Genomic DNA, 21,341 nt, shown 5'->3' on the forward strand with positions numbered 1-21,341 from the left:
GTTGAGAGTTTTATTTGATGTCATATAAGTTGACTATATTTTTGTTACCTTAGTATATGTTTAGTATATTTTACAATCAGAGGTCTTGATATATTTTTTAAAATAAGTAAATAACCTTTACAATGCTGCAAGCTATGGAGAGTCCTGCCTCCTCAGCGTGCAGCTTTGCAACACCTCCAACCCTACCCCAAACCCCTGTGAAATGGGGCAAATGTCCTGATCGCAGGACAGTCCTTCAAGACTGAAGGATGGTTAGGACCAGCAGCAGACTACCGCTGCCGTCTGCCGAAGGAGAGATGAAAACAGTCGGTCCAGCCGGCCGGATCTCGGCGCCTGTGTAATGGATCTGGCAGTTGCCGGGATCAGCGCATGTGCACAAGTGGTGGCGATGCCACAAATGTGCAAAACACTAGCTTCTAGGGACTGCATTGGCTGCAGCTCCTAAAAGCCAGGTCAGGCTGTTCGAAAGGCAGAGGAGCGGCTTCCCACTGGAACCACGCTCTAAGCCAATCGCAGCCCAGACTGGCAGTCCCAGGAGGAGGAAAGACCTCCCCCTGGAACTGCCTGTCGTGTGTGTGACTGGCAGGTAGCGCTTCTAATGGACTGCAACTGGCTCACTGAGGTGACAGATTTTACTGGGGGGGCTGCAGTGCTACAGCTCCTAGATAAAATCCGCCATTGGTTACGAGTTAGGACATATGAATTAGCCTAGTAGTGAGGAGGGACCTGAAGGAAATTATTCAGAACTAATTAGTGGGAGACTTCTCTACTGCCTTACAACATTTGCTCATTTTGCAGGGAACAGTCTTAGCAATTCAAAGCATTTCCTTAGTGCAAGTTCAGAGAAACAAATTATAGATATTGTGAAACTAAATATATAATTTCAAATGCTAACAGACTTCAACCTTCTCAACAAACAAATATGCCAGACAAATATAAAGAGAGAGAGAAAGAGAAGATACCTAGATTGCAATAAGCAGACGGCACTCAACAGTATTGCAGCTCAAAACAGTCTGCATTAGAACATAGTTACCAGAGCCGTAACTAGACTTTTTGGTGCCCTGTGCCAGAAAGCGCATTGGCGCCCCCCTCATTTTTCAAAGGGACATAATTCACCCAAAAAAGGGGAATGGCCTCATGGGGAAGGGCAAGGGAAGAGATAGGAGAGGCCAGGAGATGCTGGGGATGAAATAAGAGGAAGCTACAAGTGAGAATGATAATAAACAGAAATTTGACAGGCCCAAACAGCGCCCCCTGACATGTGGTGCTCTGTGCGATGGCAACGGCTGTATTACCCTAGTTACGGCCCTGATAGTTACCAATGTTTCATGACTGCACGGGACTCTTTCTTCAAGGTACAATACAGAAGAAAGGATCTTGCCTTAAATACCCAGCGTAAGATTGCTGAAAGCGGAAAGTGTGTGTGCGTGCTGCTGTCCCACAGTAATGACGTGGCATCAGAAGTGACGCTGGTGAAGCCAAGACAACTGCCAACCAGAAGACGCCTGTCACCAACCATTGCTACAGGGAAGCACATACTGTATGTAAATAGCTACCAGATAGAGGAAAGGAATTAGTGGATAACGTTTAAGTCCAACCAGAGCAAGATAGTCAAAGGCAAAGTGAAGAAATAAATACAATAATGTGGAAGCATTTTAGTACAACATGATAGAATAATAGAAAAGAAGGAATTATCCAATACTAGCAGAGACCATTATACAGCATATGAAGTTCACACTAGTAACACTATAACATATACAAGGGAAAGATATATTATATATCACTGTATAAATCAGAATGTACAACTGTTAATTCTAAAATGTGCCTAGGTTAGGTAAGAAAGGCATTCCATGCTATTTTTATTAGTAGAATATAGCAGAGTGTCCCCAGGCACGTGACCTATTAGTAAAGTGACCAGAAGGACACTGGGGTCTGCAACTTGATAGATGTTATGATGTAAATGTATGTGTGATACCCCCAAACCAGCAGTTAATGACCAGGAGTTAGGACCCTGCTGATCCCCTGGAGAAGGTTCTGCCAGTCTTAAGGAGGGAAACTAGAGAGAGGCTGTTGGGGGTGGAGCTAGAGAAGCCCAGTACTGAGTTCTGCACAAGACTGCGAGAGGAGTAGTATACGGTGAGCAGAGGCTGAGTTTCTGGGCACACATGGTGCCTGAGGAGAGCTGCAGTAGTGATAGGAGCTGCATTGCCTGTGAGGATCCCCAGAGACAGACTGGCCCATGCTGAGAGCTGCAGCAGTGATAGGAGCTGCACTGCCTGTGAGGATCCCCAGAGACAGACTGGCCCATGCTGAGAGCTGCAGCAGTAATAGGAGCTGCACTGCCTGAGAGGATCCCCAGAGACAGACTGGCCCATGCTGAGAACTGCAGTAGTGATTGGAGCTGCACTGCCTGAGAAGATCCCCAGAGACAGACTGGCCCATGCTGAGAGCTGCAGCAGTAATAGGAGCTGCACTGCCTGAGAGGATCCCCAGAGACAGACTGGCCCATGCTGAGAGCTGCAGTAGTGATAGGAGATGCACTGCCTGAGAAGATCCCCAGAGACAGACTGGCCCATGCTGAGAGCTGACAGAGGAAAGAGCCTCCTGCAGAGTCTGACAATTGTAACTGCCAGCACCAGAGAGCCGGCTATTGCTGCAGAGGGACACAGTGAGTAACCAATGCAAGGACTGACACTGAGTGACCACATAGAGAAGAGAGCTCTAGAGCTGATTGTTTCTGCAACAAGGACAATCCCAGTGCACACAAGTGCAGGACAGAACTATTCCAGTGTGTTAGTGTACCTGCTGCATCAGTGAGAGCTATCCAGGTACAGCAGCAAGCTATATTGTACCCATTGCAGTGAGAGAAACATCATCATACTGCTAACACCAATGTATCACAGTATTTGTTCTGAGTGACCACATTTACAGGGACAGCACCCCTGCATCTTAGTATACAGCGATTACCTGCACCTCCTTTATATTTATGTGCACTGACAAGAGCCTGTACAGGGAAGATTATGCTCCTTATTGGCAATTTGCAGTAAGACCTTACACCAGAACAGTTGGGTGTAATTATACTCAGAGACATTGTATTGTAATGCGCTTAGTGTTACTAATAAGTTAAACTAGAATTATTCATTGCCAGTTAGTAATAGCTAATGTAAAACAGGTATTATAAATGTCATATTGAGCAAGATATAGTGAGCTTTGTAAAGTGATCATAAGTTAATTCAAGTAACTGTATATATTTTTGGTATTGTCGTATCCTTGCATACTTTAACCTTTACTCAGAACAGTACAAGCGTGACGAAGTGTTTTAGCATAATAAAATTAATGTCACTTTCCCCAAAGTGTGTTTATTCTGCTGGATTCTGGGGGGTCTCCTGTCTCTCTGTTATGATAGGAGGAGCCTGAAAGAGGAACTGCCCTGATCCACTCCCAAGCAGGTTCCAGAACAACAGCAGACACGATCCACTCACTGACATCCCACCAAATTGAGGGTGTTACATATGTATATAACCACAGACAGTATACTAGGAGTACACTGGGCCCTGGGTCAGGTGTACAGGATGTTAAGCGAGTTGCGCAGCAGCGGTGCTGGTGGTTGTTAGTTCCCCCCCCCCAGTAGGTACAGTACATGCAGGTTGGCCACTGTGTTTCATAGCCTTGGCTCATGTCTGTCAGCCTCAAACCCAGCCCCTGTGTGTCTCAGCTCCAGCCACAGTGTCTCACAGCTCGGGCCCCAGTGTCTCGCAGCCCCAATGTCTCACAGCCCCAGCCCTAGTGTCTCACAGCCCCAGCCCTAGTGTCTCACAGCACCAGCCTCTGTGTCTCACAGCACCAGCCTCTGTGTCTCACAGCCAGTGTCAGTGTCTCACAGCACCAACCCTAGTGTCTCACAACCCCAGCCCTAGTGTCTCACAACCCCAATCCCTGTATCTCACAGCTCCAGTGTCTCACAGCCTCAGCCCCTTTGTCTCACAGCCCAAGCCCTATTGTCTCACAGCCCCAGCCCTATTGTCTCACAGCACCAGCCTCTGTCTCACAGCCCCAGCCCCTATGCCTCACAGCCACAGCCCCTATGCCTCACAGCTCCAGTCCCCAGTCTCACAGCCCCAGACCCCATGTCTCACAGCTCCAGTGTCTCACAGCCTCAGCCCCTGTACCTCACTGCCCCAGCCCTATTGTCTCACAGCCCCAGCCCTATTGTCTCACAGACCCAACCTCTGTGTCTCACACTGCCAGCCTCTGTGTCTCACAGCCCCTATTTTTCACAGCCCCAGCCCCTATGTCTCACAGCCCCAGCCCTAGTGTCTCACAACCCCAGCCCTAGTGTCTCACAGCCCCAACTCCTGTGTCTTACAGCTCCAGTGTCTCACAGCCCCAGCCCTATTGTCTCACAGCCCCAGCCCTATTGTCTCACAGCCCCGACCTCTGTGTCTCACAGCGCAAGGCTCTGTGTCTCACAGCCCCAGCCCCTATGCCTCACAGCTCCAGTGTCTCACAGCCTCAGCCCCTGTACCTCACAATCCGAGCCCTATTGTCTCACAGCCCCAGCCCTATTGTCTCACAGCCCCGACCTCTGTGTCTCACAGCGCCAGCCTCTGTGTCTCACAACCCCAGCCCCTATGCCACACAGCCACAGCCCCTATTTTTCATAGCTCCAGCCCCTACGTCTCACAGCCCCAGCCCCTATGTCTCACAGCTTCAGTGTCTCACAGCCTTAGCCCCTGTACCTCACAATCCCAGCCTGTATCTCACAGCCCCAGCCCTAGTGTCTCACAGCCCCAGCCCTAGTGTCTCACAGCCCCAACCCCTGTGTCTCACAGCACCAGCCTCTGTGTCTCACAGCCCCAGCCCTAGTGTCTCACAACCTCAGCCCCTGTACCTCACAATCCTAGCCTGTATCTAACAGCCCCATCCCCTGTGTCTCACAGCCCCATCCATAGTGTCTCACAGCTCCTGTGCCTCTCCAGCCCAGTGTCTTCCTCATCTCGATCCCACCTGCTACTTCATCCCCAGCTTCCCCAAACACTACCCGAACTATGTCTCCTCAGCCCCCACAACCACTGTCCGACCCATGTTTTTCTTCCCCAGCCACAAACCTGCAGCCTGCTCCTGTTCACTGACAGCTCGGACCCTGGCTCCTATCTGACCCAGTGGCATTACTTCATGACGTCACGCGTGCTGCATCGGGACAAAAAGAAAGACGTCATTGTTCTGGCCGGGCTGCCTGCGGCCTGCCTCCTCCCTCTGCAAGGGGGACACATTAATTGGGCTCCTGAGATTCCTGAGGGGCCGGGGCCCCTCACAATCTTGGGGCCCGGTACATGTGCCCTCTTTGTCCCCCCCCTGTCGCCGTGCCTGAGTCCATCCATGGTACAGCTTAGACAGGTTTCAGGTTTATTTATCCAGGTAGAACAATGAGGTGGCATAGACACACAGGGATGAACAGGTGTACTAACAATACTGGAGCAGCCTGGAGTGTAAGGCAATTGCTGGATATTGCAGTGCACCGAGCGCCAGCATAGTGGTTAGTGACGCTATGCCCCTTAGTAGTAGCATTGGTGGTATAGGATACCTGTGGTACTTTGTAGGGCTGTATATTGCCTGGAGTCTCAGAGGGCACATCCAGTCTGCTGGAACGCTGAAGAGGAAAGACAGGGCACGTATGTGCAGTAGCACATGTTGCAGGTCAGGTCCCCTGCTAGGCCGTGGCGGGTCCTAGAGACTGATGGCTCCACTGCTCTATGGAGTTGAGGCAGTGCAGGGCGCTCCTCATCACCCCCCTCCCCTTCACTCAAGACTGCCTCTCATCACAATAAAATACAGTGAGCATCACACAATATTAGACATCCCATCTGCAATGAGAGACAAAGAGTAGGTTAAGCATCATGGTACAGTAAGAAAACATTAGCACTTCATATATGTTCTAGTCCACATTTCTGCAAGAAAACACTTAGGACAAAAGAAATCAAGCTTTTATCAACATGTCGGCTACACTTTTAGCTGGACATATACAGTTCAACACACTAACTAAAGCATGCTTTACCAGCTTCCTGATGAAGTAATGTTTAGTAGCAATGTTAATGGTTTTCTCAAAATTAGAAATGCCTAAGCCACACTTTGGGGGGGAATTCAATTGCGGGCGGGACATTTTAAAAACAATGCAACAGCCAAGGGCTTATCCTATTCAATTAGGGGACTGAAAATGGGATGCGGTGATTTGTATATAAATCACCTCGTCTATTTTCTCACCTCCAGAGCAAGTCTGGTTTTTCCTCAAATCGTTAATTTTAGAAAAAATCTGCGGGACTTGTTCTGGGACCCCGGTGGCACCCCCCTGAGGACTAATTAAGCTATTGGAAGTTTCCAATTAGCTTAATTAGTCCTTAATTACTCACCTTCTGAAGAGGTGTCTTCTGCATCCAACGTCGAGAGCCGGGTCAGTAGGAGTAGCAGGAGCATGTGAATGTGTGTGAGTTTTTTTAAGTTTGTATGAGTGAGTGAGTATGTGTACATGCGTGTGTGTGTACGTGTGTGAGAGTGACCCCCGGTGTGTGTGTGTATTCCCCCCTGTAGTCGGCGCTGGGAGAACTACATCTCCCTGTAGCCCTTGCTCAACCCAGCAGCTTCCGAAGCCCCCCAGCAGCCCCCTCCCCAGTGACAGGATGGAGGGGAGGCCACAGGGAGCCGCGGAGACCACCTGAGACCCCTGGACAGGTGAGTATCATTTTTTTGTTTTTTTCTTATGCGCCATGGGTACCAGGAGTGTGCATACCCCCAATAATCCAAAATTCAGCGCAAGGTTTTTTTACCTCGCTAAACCCAATTGAATCATCCCCTCAGTATCTTCATTTGTAGATAAGATGACACCTGAAGACCAGGAACAAATTTACCAAGTTCTTGCATGAGCAATATACTCTTCTATGAAGGCATTGTCAATTTTAGATACACTATTGACAAGTACCGTAGCTCTTAATTTACCAAGACCATCATGTTGTTTGGACAGCATGGGCCAAATGTAATAGGGTAAGCGTTTCAAAAATGTGGGAGTTTAGCAGTAAACTCACATTGGTCGAGTTTTATCTTCAAAATGGGAAAACCTTTATCTTTACCATTGTATGTCTTAGTTGTCCAGAGGTCAAAAAATGTTGGGCTCTTGTTCAATCATACCTTAAAGATACTCTGGGCATATCCTTTACTGTTTCTCCCGAATGGGCCCTATGGGATATTTATTCGACTTCCCAACTGTCTTGACCTTCTTTGGGGCGTCGTATTTTATTGGCTAAAATTGCTGCAGCAGGAGAGAAAACAGTTCTTTCCCAATGGATCTCGTCAGACACCCTGCCTTAACCCTATTAATGCCATGTATTTCCTATTTATTTCATATGGACTGGCTGGAAATGTCGATAAATAAAGAAAATAGAGCCAAAAAGTTTTTTACAATCTGGTTACCATATGTACTGTATGTACTCTACCCTTGCCTATGAAGGAGAGTCTCCATAGGGCAGTGGTGTTAACCTCATGTCAACACTTACTTCACTAGGTATATATATATATGCTTCTGCATGGTGCACTAGGCCGTGTGTGGTTCTGTCACTCCATTTGAATGTTTTGTATTTAGAATAGTTTCTATTGAAGAATATTTAAAATAGTGTTATATATGTGTAATTTATATATTTTCATACTTGTATGTAATATGCAGTTTTTCAATAAAATATTTTGGAAAAAAAATAGGAAAACCTATTACATTTGCCCCATATATTATTTGAACAGACCTCTTTTAGAGTCAGAATATGGATTGATTCTATCTGTGCAAGAAAAATTCAATGATGCACTGGATCTTGCAGCACTTTCTGCTGGATGGACAACTGTAAAAAGAGAAAAAAATTATACATACTGTATTATGATAATAACAACTCAGATTTTGACAGAAGCATTGATACAAGAGAGAACATGTTTACAGCAGAATATATAAGCAGTTAAACATGAGGGGATACATTTACTAAGCAGCAGGTGTGAAGTTATGTCAAACCTGCCATGCTGCGGATTGGCGGTGGGTTCTATTCACAAAACGTCAAAAAGCAGCATTTACTAAAGGTAATCTTGACCTTCTAAATAGAATCCGCCATTGATCCTCGGTGGTTTGTAAAGCCGTATGCCGCTGGGATCATGACACAAACCCGTCGTGATCTGTGCAGGCTTCTATAAATGTAATGAAGAAAGCTAAACAAAATGTGTGGACCTCCCTTATTTCATAGCCAGCCCTGAGTTATTTAACCTAGGCCGGTTGTGGAAAGTAGCTGGGAGATGCCCCCCCCCCCCCATTTTTCACTAACCAGCGATAGTATAAAACCGCCCACTATGGGCGTGATATATCAACTTGAGTGCCCGTGTGGTAAAAAATTTGTAGGTAAAACAATTAGACCATTAAAAATATGAATATTGGAACACGTCAATAGTATTATCAATGCTAGAAGAGATACAGCTAGATTTAAAACTTTGACATCAGTGGCCAGTCATTTTTTGAGGTACCATGGGGGCTGTCCTTCGGGACTTAAAGCCTTTGGATTACAACATGTAACATTGGGAATAAGAGGTGGTGACATGGACAAACAACTGTTAAGAGCAGAGACTAGGATGATTTTTCTCATTGATTGTATATCCCCAAAGGGATTGAATGAGAATAATAGTTACTCACCCTTTTTATGAATTTAGTGAGTTATTAGATAGTCTATAGCATTTTTTCAACTCCATAATGTAGATATTTTTATTGTGGGCTAATTCTTAGAGACTTTTGAATTAGAGACTGTAGGTCTCATTAAGATTTCCTCTTTCCATTCATACTCCTATAGTTGTATGTAGGATCTCTATCATGAAAAGATACAGCACAATGTGGATTTCTTCCCTTAGTAATATACAAGAGAATCGTTTTGATAATAGAAATTTTCAATGCCTCAGATTACCTACATTACAGGTATTGTTCCTTTCTAGTATAATAGGATATAATTATTGAATATCTATTATTATTTGTAGATATGAATATTAATATGATGAATGAATTGATCATTATTATAATTTGATACAATATACCAAGGAAATATAGTATTTTTATGTTTTTTATTTTTATTTAACAATGGATAATTCACTATATTTTACACACCATTCACTATTCACTATCAAACTCACTGTACACTATGTATTATTTACCATACAATATCAATATGGTAATATATATATATATTTTATTATCACTATATAAATTAGTTTGATAAATAATATCAATATTTTTATTATAATAATCATTCACAATATTAACACACTGCACTTTTAATAATTTCATTTATTTTATTAGGTTTATATAATTTTATCAACACGTTTGGTTACACTGTTTGTAACATATTAACACGATTTAATTTGCACATATTAATAATTTATTATATAACACACTTATTCACTATTTTAGCACACAATTCTTTTTATTTTATTTTAATTAAATGCTACAACATCATATTTATTATTCTTTAAATATATATCTATCAAATTTATTCTAATTTATTTGATTGTTATAATGTTGTTATTGTGCGGGGAAATAGTAGAGTAATGTAAGTTTACTAGTAGGCAATTAATTTATTTTATTAATATGGAAACTGAATCAAACAATCTACTATCCATTCTATTGTCTAGAATCCATACATGTTTAGTATCAGATAGCGCTTCAATGGGCGGTTATACCACGTGATTAGTGTGAGTGATACTATTGGACACCATATATCTATTTAACCCAGCTGAATATTGTGCTCGGGTTAGCCTTGATAAAGCCTGTCAGTGAAACGTACGTTGGCGTTTTGAATGCTGACCAACAGGGCGCTGCTCCTCAAATGATTGCATTTTAAATATGTTACTGTTTGTGTATGTATATGTATTGTCGGTACTTAGTTAAGATAATAATCGAGTTCATACCCGAGACGCGGCTATAGCGTGCTCGTGGACATAGGAAATCAACCTGATATTCATGGGAACAATAAGTTAATCACGAACATTGCCCAACAGAGTATAGGTGACCGCTGTCATTTGGTTTAGCTTTCAATAAGCAAATAGAATTGAATCAATGAGTTCTATATCCTGGTCTTGGGCTGATATTTAGCTGCACACTAACCTGATCTCTACCTGGCTGCAGCACGCTCGGGTATACAGGTACTCAATATAATGCATGCAAGTAAGCTATGGCCTGATAATGTGGCTGGTTATTAATAATTATTATTTAAACTACTCACAGCAAGTCAAGCCTTACTATTAAAATCCCATATTTCGGTCTTGGGCTGGTGCACAAGCTATAGACCAGATGATTAACAGGTGTAATATCTAAGCCTATGACCAAATACAAATAAAACTGCTGATTATATTAAACTAACAGTGTGTCCAATAATTTTTTCGTTGTATGTTGGGTATATCATACCACAACATGCTGAGTTATGTGACAACCTTTATGCACTGATGAATAAACGGGTTAATTTGACAACAATTCAGCCAGTAATTTACTGTGTGATTCAGTGTGTTCATATTTAGAAACAAATGTTTCAGAATGAATGGGAACATGGTATCCCTTATATGAAAGGTAACACACAGCGAGTGACTTGCAGAAGCAGAGTAATTTAAACAGGTGGATATATATATATACTTACCTGGACCTACCTTGACAGGGTGACATGGTTTATTACATGCACTATATTGCTGTAGAAGCATGATGATGTATACTATCCATCAATATATACTCATACTGTAATTTATCAGACTACAGATACGAAATTGAATACCCTCACAGATATTTGGAGGGCTGATGTGTTAATCTGATAAAATATTCACTGATGGATTTTCGATACTGTAATATATTGTATTAAATATCAATCTTCGTAGGTCAATTAATTGTTTAGTTACTCACTATAGGTGTCACAATAATTGTGGCTAAGGAATATACAGGGATACAACTAAGTTTTCATTTATGAATGGACACAGTGTGTGAAATGCAAAGCGTGATAATATGAGCATGCTATTATTCATACTTACCTAGGTCCAATACCGCTGGGATCACTTGTCATAATAAAATGTTTATTTATTGTCTCTCTGTCTATTAAACCGACTACATATGCATCAAGAAGAGTCATGAACACTCAATACAGAATACAGTAAACTTTATTTAGAGGATAGCAATTGCCCTTAAGTGTCAGCTGATTTTATTCACAAATTTCAATTCTTTTTTCACAATCTTTCAGTATTTTTCATTTTAATAAATATTTCACTATAACAAGGTTTTAGTAAATTTAATAAAGGTTATATTTTAGATTATTCAATTATTTTGTGTGCGCCTACATAGGACTTTCTTTCTCCTTTCGAGGAATTTGTAAATAGTATAAAACCGCCAGGGCTGGTGACTCTATTGCAGGGAGACATGCTGCGTCGGGTCTCCATGCCATAATGTTAAACAGCCCTAGAATGCTGAGCCCAGGGCTGGAATTCCCCAACAATGGGGTCCCCTCTCCCTAAGAACAACCAGACTGCAAGCCCAGGCCTCTTCTCTGTACCTTTGGTGGTTAGAGGCAGGTAATTTATTTTGGCTGGGTTTAACCCACCGCTTAGTAACTCTGGGGTTCTATTCTAGTAATGGTGAACACAGGATTTGTCATTCAATGTTCTACTTTATTGTAAAGTGTGGTTTCTGTACATTTTTGCTGCGGGTTTGAGCATAGTAAATCTGCGGGATTCAATAATTCAATACTGTCGGAAAACCACTGGGAAACCAAATCCGGCGCTTAGTAAATTTAAACTGCTAAAATAATAACGTATTTGTACAGCTGAAAATGCATACATTATGGATGCTGCATGAGAGATAATAATGGATATATATACACAGAAAAGGAGGTGTCTCCGCCTGCATCTGTAGACTTTATGAAGCTGTACATTCTAAAAACATTTAGCAAAATAAATGCATCTGTAACAGATATCTGTATAGTAGCAGCAATCTGTAAGAAAAAGCAGGAAGAATGCAAATAAACACTATACTAGACCTGGATGGGGTGCATGGGTTATCTTATTTGAAAGCTTCCTACAAGAGCAAGTTCTTCAAGAAACAATAATACTTGAGGTTATTAACCAGATATTAGGAAAGTCTACTGGTGCCTCCTGGGTTCAGTGTTGCTGTTCTATTGCCTTGCTTGGCTACTGCTGATGCTGAGAAAGTTACCCCGAATTGCTTTAAAAGAGTCTTTTTCCAGCTCAAGTCAGTTTTCATTTGCTCTGTTCTCCACAGTTCCTTGTAAACATTGGCATCCCTTATCTTATGCCTCCTTCCATTGGTTGGGCTACAACTTTGTCTTCTAAATATTGCCACATTAACTGTCACCCAGGGGGGCTGCACCCTTTTTTGTGGGCCCAACTGGGAAAACAACTGGCCTGAGGTTGGTTGGACTCATAGTGGGGGGATCCCCATGCTGTGTGGACTTCCTCTATTGCTCCACCAGCCCAGGCTAGCAATGCCCAATGCTGGTTGCCCCCAAAACAGGGGGGACCCCACGTCGGTTTCCTCCTTGATTTGGGGGTAACCAGCACTGGGCTTTAACGTGCCAGTGTTGTTTAGAAATTTGGGTATGGGAGAATTTTTTTTTTCAAACTACAGATCCTAGCTTGACCAGGTGCCAGTGTGGCTTGTCAGCAGACCATGCTGGGACCAGTAGTTCAGCAATTATTATTTTTACAAAAGCCCTCAGTTTTATTGAGAAAAAAAAATCAATTTTACTGCGAGAGAGAGAATTAATAAATAAATACACATACAGTCTAGACACAATGAATATCTATTAATGGCCGTCACTCTTTGTAACAACCCTGCAACCTTACAGCACTTAACTTAACAATGCTGTATGGATTTCTTGTACCAGTTTCCAATGGCCCATATTAATGACATGCTGATATTATCTGACAACCTTTAAAAATACCAGAAGCAATTAAAAAATGTTATAGGAATCTTTGTCACTATGGATTATATATTAAACTATATAAGTGGAAAGCAATTGATTCAGTACAGGACGGAATTGCAAAGCCGCACACATGCCGTTTTGCATTTCCGTCCTTGCTAATATGTTAATGCAGCATCATGCCTCCTGCATACATTAATGATCCGAGATGCGTCCTTGGATGCAGCATTGGATCATCTGCATGATCCTTGGCCGGCTGAGTGACCAATGCTGCATCAAGCCCTAAGTAAGGAATTAAACAGCATTCAGTAATTACTAGAATTAATTATTAATTCGCCCTAGTAATGAGAGGCAAGTGTAGTGATGTATAGTGTTTAGAAACTCCTAAAGATGGTTAAATAAAAGCTTTGTAGATGTATTGTTTACACGGTTTACACAGTGTTCAATAGGTCTTCGGATGTGGACGTTGTATTCCTGCATTTACCTACTGTAGCCTGATGATCCTATATTTATCTATCCTAGGGCCTGATTCATTATAGATTGCTACTGCAACAGTGTACGCAGATCGCCTGATGGTGTGTACTGTGCATGCGTATACACCGCAGTGCGCGTGCACCAGTCAGTATTGCGATAGCGTACACAGATGCAAAGCCGTCGCAGAGTGACGTCAGGTCAGCGTTTGGGGGTGGTGACGGGGGAGTGGTCGGAGAAACGCAGGCATCCCTGTTTGTTTGAACACCGTTTCCTGGGTATGCATAAGTTAGCCACTGCAACGCTTGAGTTCTCACTGCGTGCGACGAGAGTTGCAATTTCTGAGACATGTCAGACCTGTTGTAATTCTCCAATGTTACTCAATGTTACCGATGTAGATGCTAGATTGCGAGGTCTTATGGATGTGCAAAAACGGTGGTGGGTGTATCTATCCTGGGTGAGAAGTTGCAGACATCAGCAAATTTTCGCAGCAGAACTGCGCGCGTAATCACTTCTGCGATCGCAATAGCGATCCGTAGTGAATCAGGCCCCTAATACAGAATGGGCAGTTATGGTCACAGTGGTTATATCTGATTCTGTTGTGGTAGCTGACCTTTCCCAGAAGACTTGTCCTACAATAATATTACATCATTGTGCCTACTATCCACACCACATGTCATCAACAGATATAAGCTATGATGTAGCATGCAGAGAATTATTGGCCCCATAATGTGCCTTCTCTGAATTCAGACATTTTCTTGAAGGACCTCTTCATCCAATTTTAGTTCTACAGATTACTGGAATCTGGAGTTCATCAGATCAGCCACAAGTAATTGTCAGCTTGGCCAGCAGGGTAGCCTCTTTTCTTTTATTTCCTTCTTTCTTTTCAGCTATCCTCTGTCCCTTCTCAAGCTTATTACCAGTCTTCCATATACCACTTATACCCCTTTCACATCGCAATGGTGGTCTTTTTCAAGGTGTCCAGATCGTGGATGCTGTTCCTACCCGCGGCAACCCTTTTTAAACCCCCCTTATCCAATCCAAACACCGCCGGCGCAGCTGATCTCTATACAAAGATAAACTACATTGTCCATGATCCTTTGCTGCGTCGGGACGGTGATTCCTGTCTATCCAGTGTCACTTCCTGTTATCACGTATCATCCAAATCCTTCTGTTTACAAGATGATACTCACTCCCGTGTGCAATGTATAACATCCAGTATTGCCTTTGTTGCCATGGTAATGTAAACACAAGCACAAAGCTTTCCCCAATGCTGTATTTATTCCGGTTGTGCATTGCTCCACTAAGGACAATTCGTCCGTAAACGGCACAACTTATATAAATAGTCCTCAATAAATAGAAAACACATATATTAGTTACATTAAAAAGAACCATATGAATAATACATTAAAAAAATTATAAAATATATATAAAAATATATAAGGATGCATCAGAATTCCATAATAAAAATATGTAAATAAATAATTTATTTATGGACTAATTGACCTTAGTGGAGCAATGCACAACCGGAATCAATACAGCATTGGGGTCACCTCAAAATCCTGGATACTGTGTCATTGTGTTTAGCTGCTACTGAAACAGCTATTATATGAACTACACTTCTAGATAGACTATTCCTGGAGATTTTTCATTACTCAATAAACTTCATATGTGTCCAATCAGTGCCCAGTTAGAGGAAGCACTGCAGACCCTCCAACATGACCCATTCCATTAGGTACAAAATGCTCTGCTCCTGGACTTCCCACCTAATGTGTGATTGCAGACACCTGTGCTAAAACACCTGTCTCATCAATTACCTAGTTCAACACAGGTGACTGCAATCATACATTAGGTGGGAAGTCCAGGAGCAGAGTGTTTTGTACCTAATGGAATGGGTCATGTTGGAGGGTAGGGCACTGGTGTATTTAAACTTTTATCTTTAATTCTCCTTTCCCTTCCTCTCACCCTTTCTCCTCCTGTCCTTTCCCTTGTGGACTGCCACTCCGACAATCCCATACACACTCCTTCACATCATTAAAAAAACAAAACTTGGAATAACACTTTCAATAATGTTTTGTTAGTCTAATACACAGGTTCTCAAACTCGGTCCTCAGGACCCCAAACAGTGCATATTTTGCAGGTATCCTCACAGAATTACTAGTGAAATAATTAGCTCCACCTGTTGGTCTTTTAAAATGTGTCAGTGAGTAATGAGTACACCTGTGCACCTGCTAGGTGATCTGGAAAATGTGAACTGTGTGGGGTCCTGAGGACCGAGTTTGAGAACCACTGGTCTAGTATTTTGGATCTCCTGACTTCTCAATCATCCTCACACTACAGCATTAGTTCCCAAACTCGGTCCTTAAGACAGTGACGTGTGATGAGGTCAAAGGCTGGGAAGGCACACATGGAGATGGGTCTGAGTGTTGGGAGCCTGTCTCACTGCCTACTCACTGTAACTTCCCCTCACTACACTTAGCTTCAGTGTCCATTAACTCCTACCTGTATCACTGTGTCTTCACTTGCTGCTGTTGACTGAGCTCCGTTCTAAATAATGCATTGCACTTCTTGGTCACTTGATACATCCAAAGTGTCCATCAGTGCACAAGGCATGCTCTCCATACACAGAGGCATTCCTCTATTAGCTCTCTTTCTGTGCAGCTTACTGCCCATGGTGTGGCCCCACCCCAGCTCTGCAAGCAGTGTCTGACTAAACAGAAGCGAGGCTGAGCTGTTGCTGCCTCATCTCTCGTCTCCCTGCAGTCTCAGGGAGCTCCACAAAGCTGGTGAGTGTTAATTATAAAAATGATTACAATAAATAAAGAAGATGTGTATAAGTCATACATATCTTCTTTTTATTATTCTAATAATGTTTAAATCAAATCTAAGGAGTATGACAGTGGAGGCTCTGCCTCCCTTGCCTACCCTGACTGCATATCCCTGCCTCAAGGCACTCTGACAGTACAGGTTTTTACTAGTATTCATGGTTAAGCACAGATGGTTAAATCACATTGAATAAAGTACAAATTAAGTCACCTGTGCTCAAGCATGGATAACATTAAAACTTGGACTGTTAGGGTGCCTTGAGGACTGAAGTTTGGGAGCCTCTTCCCTACAGTTTTCAGGTCCTCCTATCTGTATTTACATGTTTTCCATGCAGTTTTGGTCCATCTGCTTTAACTTGCTGCTGTTCTATTTCATAAATAAAATAAAAAAATAAAAAAATCTACCCATCGTCAACATCTTTAGTATACATCCACTAATGTATGGAAGGTGACATATTTTAGGTATTATGTGAATGATTTGGGTAAAAATTATTCCAACCCATTATGTACTTTTTCTACCAATTTTAATGTTATCATGTAATTGTACGAAACGCTCCCGGGTAACCTGGCGCAAGGTCAATTACCTGCCTCTCTGCTCTGGTTCTTGGCTTTCCAGTGACTCTCAGTCCTTCCATGCGGTTTGCCTCCTCTGTGGCCTCAGCAGTTGCCATGTCCATGGTGTTCACTTGCTGCATCTCCTGCCAACGCCGGCCTATGGACGCAGTCTTGAAAGTCTGTATCAGGTGACCACTGCACCACCAATACTAGATCAGTATTCGACCACCTGATATCTGCAGCCAATACCTGACGAACCAGGGGTATAAAAGGACTTTCCTTTCACTCAATCAGTGCCAGTGCAATGTTGGACACAGTCTAAGGGGTAAATTTACTAAGATGGGAATTCTATTTAAGAAGTGATGTTTCCCATAGCAACCAATCAGATTCTACTTCTCATTTATCTAGCACCTTCTAGAAGATAATACCTGGAATCTGATTGGTTGCTATGGGCAACATCACTTTCTTATAGAACTCCCATCTTAGTAAATTTACCCCCTACTGTGCTCTGATTCCTGAGCTCCTGTAAGCCTACTCTGTGCTCCAGGTCCATGGGCATAACTAGGTGTTTGACAGCCCCATAGCAAAGGTTTGTAAGGGCCCCTACTTACCACCTAATTGCGAAAAATGTATATATAACACATGTAACTTTGACAAGGAAGATGGGCCCCCCTCAGCTCTGAACATAGCAGCTGCACCACTTGCACCTACAGTATGATAGTTCCACCCAATCAGGTTGCAAAATTAATGTCCAATAAGGTGCTGCTTTAGAATATATAATTTTTTTTAGCTTCCCATTATCTTAATAAGACAATAATGGCTGTATTTCATATACTGTACTACTGAAGTTGTCATCTTCTGAACTTACATTCCAAAAAGCCAGTTCAGATACCATTTAACAAAAAATCAACGTGTTTCATCAGGGACATCTTAGAAAAAAGTTGTGACAGTATCCTTTTCTAGAGAAGTCCTTACAGGAAGGTAGGGACCTGGATAGGAATGACCTATGGCTGTATTAGAGTTGGGTACTGCATCCCGGCATGGAGAATCCTGGCGGGTTTCAATGCCGGCAGCGGGATCCTGACAGTGAAAATGCCGGCAAATTTTGGTAATATTTTCAGGCTAACCCTTACCCAATTCCCAAAGCTAACCAACCCCGCCCACAGCATAACCCTAACCCCCCGCCGCCTAACCCTAAACCCTCCCCCCACAGCGTAACCCTAACCGTCCCCTCCCGCAGCATAACCCTAACCACCCCCTCCCGCAGCATAACCCTAACCACCCCCTCCCGCAGCATAACCCTAACCACCCTCTCCCACAGCATAACCCTATCCCTCCCCTCCTGCAGCATAACCCTAACCACCCCCTCCCGCAGCATAACCCTAACCACCCCCTCCCGCAGCATAACACTAACCACCACCTCCCGCAGCATAACCCTATCCCTCCCCTCACGCAGTATAACGCTAACCACCCCCTCCTGCAGCATAACACTAACTAACCCCTCCCGCAGCATAACCCTATCCCTCCCCTCCCACAGCATAACCCTAACCACCCCCTCCCACAGCATAACCCTATCCCTCCCCTCCTGCAGCATAACCCTAACCACCCCCTCCCGCAGCATAACCCTAACCACCCCCTCCCGCAGCATAACACTAACCGCCACCTCCCGCAGCATAACCCTATCCCTCCCCTCACGCAGTATAATGCTAACCACCCCCTCCCGCAGCATAACCCTATCCCTCCCCTCCTGCAGCATAACCCTAACCACCCCCTCCCGCAGCATAACACTAACCACCACCTCCCGCAGCATAACCCTATCCCTCCCCTCCTGCAGCATAACCCTAACCATCCCCTCCTGCAGCATAACCCTAACCATCCCCTCCTGCAGCATAACCCTATCCCTCCCCTCCTGCAGCATAACCCTAACCATCCCCTCCTGCAGCATAACGCTAACCACCCCCTCCCGCAGCATAACCCTAACCATCCCCTCCTGCAGCATAACCCTAACCATCCCCTCCTGCAGCATAACCCTAACCATCCCCTCCTGCAGCATAACCCTATCCCTCCCCTCCTGCAGCATAACGCTAACCACCCCCTCCCGCAGCATAACCCTATCCCTCCCCTCCTGCAGCATAACCCTAACCATCCCCTCCTGCAGCATAACGCTAACCACCCCCTCCCGCAGCATAACCCTATCCCCCCCCTCCCGCAGCATAACGCTAACCATCCCCTCCCGCAGCATAACCCTAACCATCCCCTCCTGCAGCATAACCCTATCCCTCCCCTCCTGCAGCATAACCCTAACCATCCCCTCCTGCAGCATAACCCTATCCCTCCCCTCCCGCAGCATAACGCTAACCATCCCCTCCCGCAGCATAACCCTAACCATCCCCTCCTGCAGCATAACCCTATCCCTCCCCTCCTGCAGCATAACCCTAACCATTCCCTCCTGCAGCATAACCCTATCCCTCCCCTCCTGCAGCATAACGCTAACCATCCCCTCCCGCAGCATAACGCTAACCATCCCCTCCCGCAGCATAACCCTATCCCTCCCCTCCTGCAGCATAACCCTAACCATCCCCGCCTGCAGCATAACCCTATCCCTCCCCTCCTGCAGCATAACCCTAACCACCCCCTCCTGCAGTATAACACTAACCACCCCCTCCTGCAGTATAACACTAACCACCCCCTCCTGCAGTATAACGCTAACCACCCCCTCCTGCAGCATAACCCTATCCCTCCCCTCCTGCAGTATAACGCTAACCACCCCCTCCTGCAGTATAACACTAACCACCCCCTCCCGCAGCATAACCCTATCCCTCATACTAACAAATTGTTAGCATTCTGAGCCGGATTCTTCAGGATTCTGAGTACAAGGATCCCGACTCCATCCCGTATTACGTATTCCAGGACAGGTTTCAAATAGAACATAGTGTAATAAATCATATACAGTATAATAAAAAAAACAACCCATAAGCAAATGAAACTATATAAAAATTATGCCAGCTCCAATTTATATATATGTTAGGCATTCAGAATTACTTTTCCCCAACTTTGCTACTTTTTCCTTCATTTGCTACTCTGACACATCTGTAAATGGCTCATTTAAAACATATATTCACATTCAATGAACCTGTTGGCAGCCAAAGTTCATATTCATATACATGAGCAATCTGCAATCTGATATTGCGCAACATAAGTCCCATCCTGTAAACTATGATCCCGGCACTCCGTCGTGAGCCAGGTAATTTGTGCCTTTAATTAACTTCCAAATAGTCACTATAGTAGGTCCCATTCAAAGATGCAGTGTTGAAGTCCATGTAAAGCATAAATCAAATTCTTAAAATCCTGGGTGCACTGCAAGTAAAGTATAGTTGATGTGTTTCTGTGTCTATTACCTGCACTTTCATGAGAAGGCATAACACAAAAGATGGCCAATATATTCCTGTATGCTTATTCATGCTGGTTTATTATTAACTGGACAAATGGTTAAAGCAAACAAACACTCCCTTCTTCAGGTGTATAATTAACAGCTTGCTGTTATTTACAGAGTCTAACTGCCAATTAACAATTAATCCTACAGTACAAAATAATTAAACTTTTGTAAAGTGGGTACACACTGGCCGATATAATGGCCGATCGATTGATCGGCCAATATATCGTGCCCCCGTCATCCTGTGTGTACAGACGATATGTCTGTGAACAACGTCATTCACAGACATATCGCATTGGCTGTGCTGCACAGCCAATGAACAGATATGTCTCCAGACATATCTGTCCATCGGCAAGTGTGTACGGGCGATCAGCGCGATCACAGGAGTGCAGAGAGAGGGGGGGAGCTGCTACTTACTACTTACCCGGGTCCGGCACAGCTCCCCATCCACAGCAGCCCAGCACACACTGCAGTGGGCTGCACTGGGAGACTGTCCGAGGCTGCTAAAGTAGCAGCCCAAGCAGTCTCCTATGCCAAAGGAGGGAGCAATCACGCTGATCGCGCCCCCCATTGGTTGCACGCCGGGCTGAGCCGGGGGCACGCAGCGCCCCCCTCCCCAGAGCTGCAAGTTTTTAAAGATTTTTCCCCAAAGGGGGCGTGACCCCACGGTCCCGCAATTAGGCCACACCCCCTGCCCCCACCCTCCTTGGCCGCCGGGACCTGCTGCAGCATGCAGATGATGGTCGTTCAGTATGTTTGAACGACCATCATCTGCAGATATATCTGTCAGGTGTGTACTCACCTTTAGATTCACAAAATTAAATTATCAGTATTTAAAATAACATCTGAGGGGTATATTTACTAAAGTGAGAGTTTTTAGAAGTGGAGATGTTGCCCATAGCAACCAATCAGATTCTACTTAACATTTACAGTATCTAGCACCATCTAGAAGATAATAGCTATAATCTGATTGGTTGCTTGCTATGGGCAACATCTCCACTTCTAAAAACTCTCACTTTAGTAAATATACCCATGAGTGTCTGATTTCCTTTCCATTATCTTAAACGGGTTGGGTATGAAATC

General features: G+C 44.0%; 1 protein-coding gene and 1 pseudogene across 2 annotated transcripts in view; both read left to right on the forward strand.

Annotated features, from left to right (window-relative positions):
- The window catches only part of CHL1 (cell adhesion molecule L1 like), a 193,916-nt gene that overhangs the window by 26,558 nt on the left and 146,017 nt on the right, over positions 1-21,341 (forward strand). The window lies entirely within an intron of this gene.
- On the forward strand, positions 8,047-19,665 carry LOC148511910 (uncharacterized; annotated as a pseudogene).

The sequence above is a fragment of the Taudactylus pleione genome, unplaced genomic scaffold (assembly GCF_031769625.1).
Source record: "Taudactylus pleione unplaced genomic scaffold, aTauple2 ptg000289l, whole genome shotgun sequence".
NCBI classification, from domain to species: domain Eukaryota; kingdom Metazoa; phylum Chordata; class Amphibia; order Anura; family Myobatrachidae; genus Taudactylus; species Taudactylus pleione.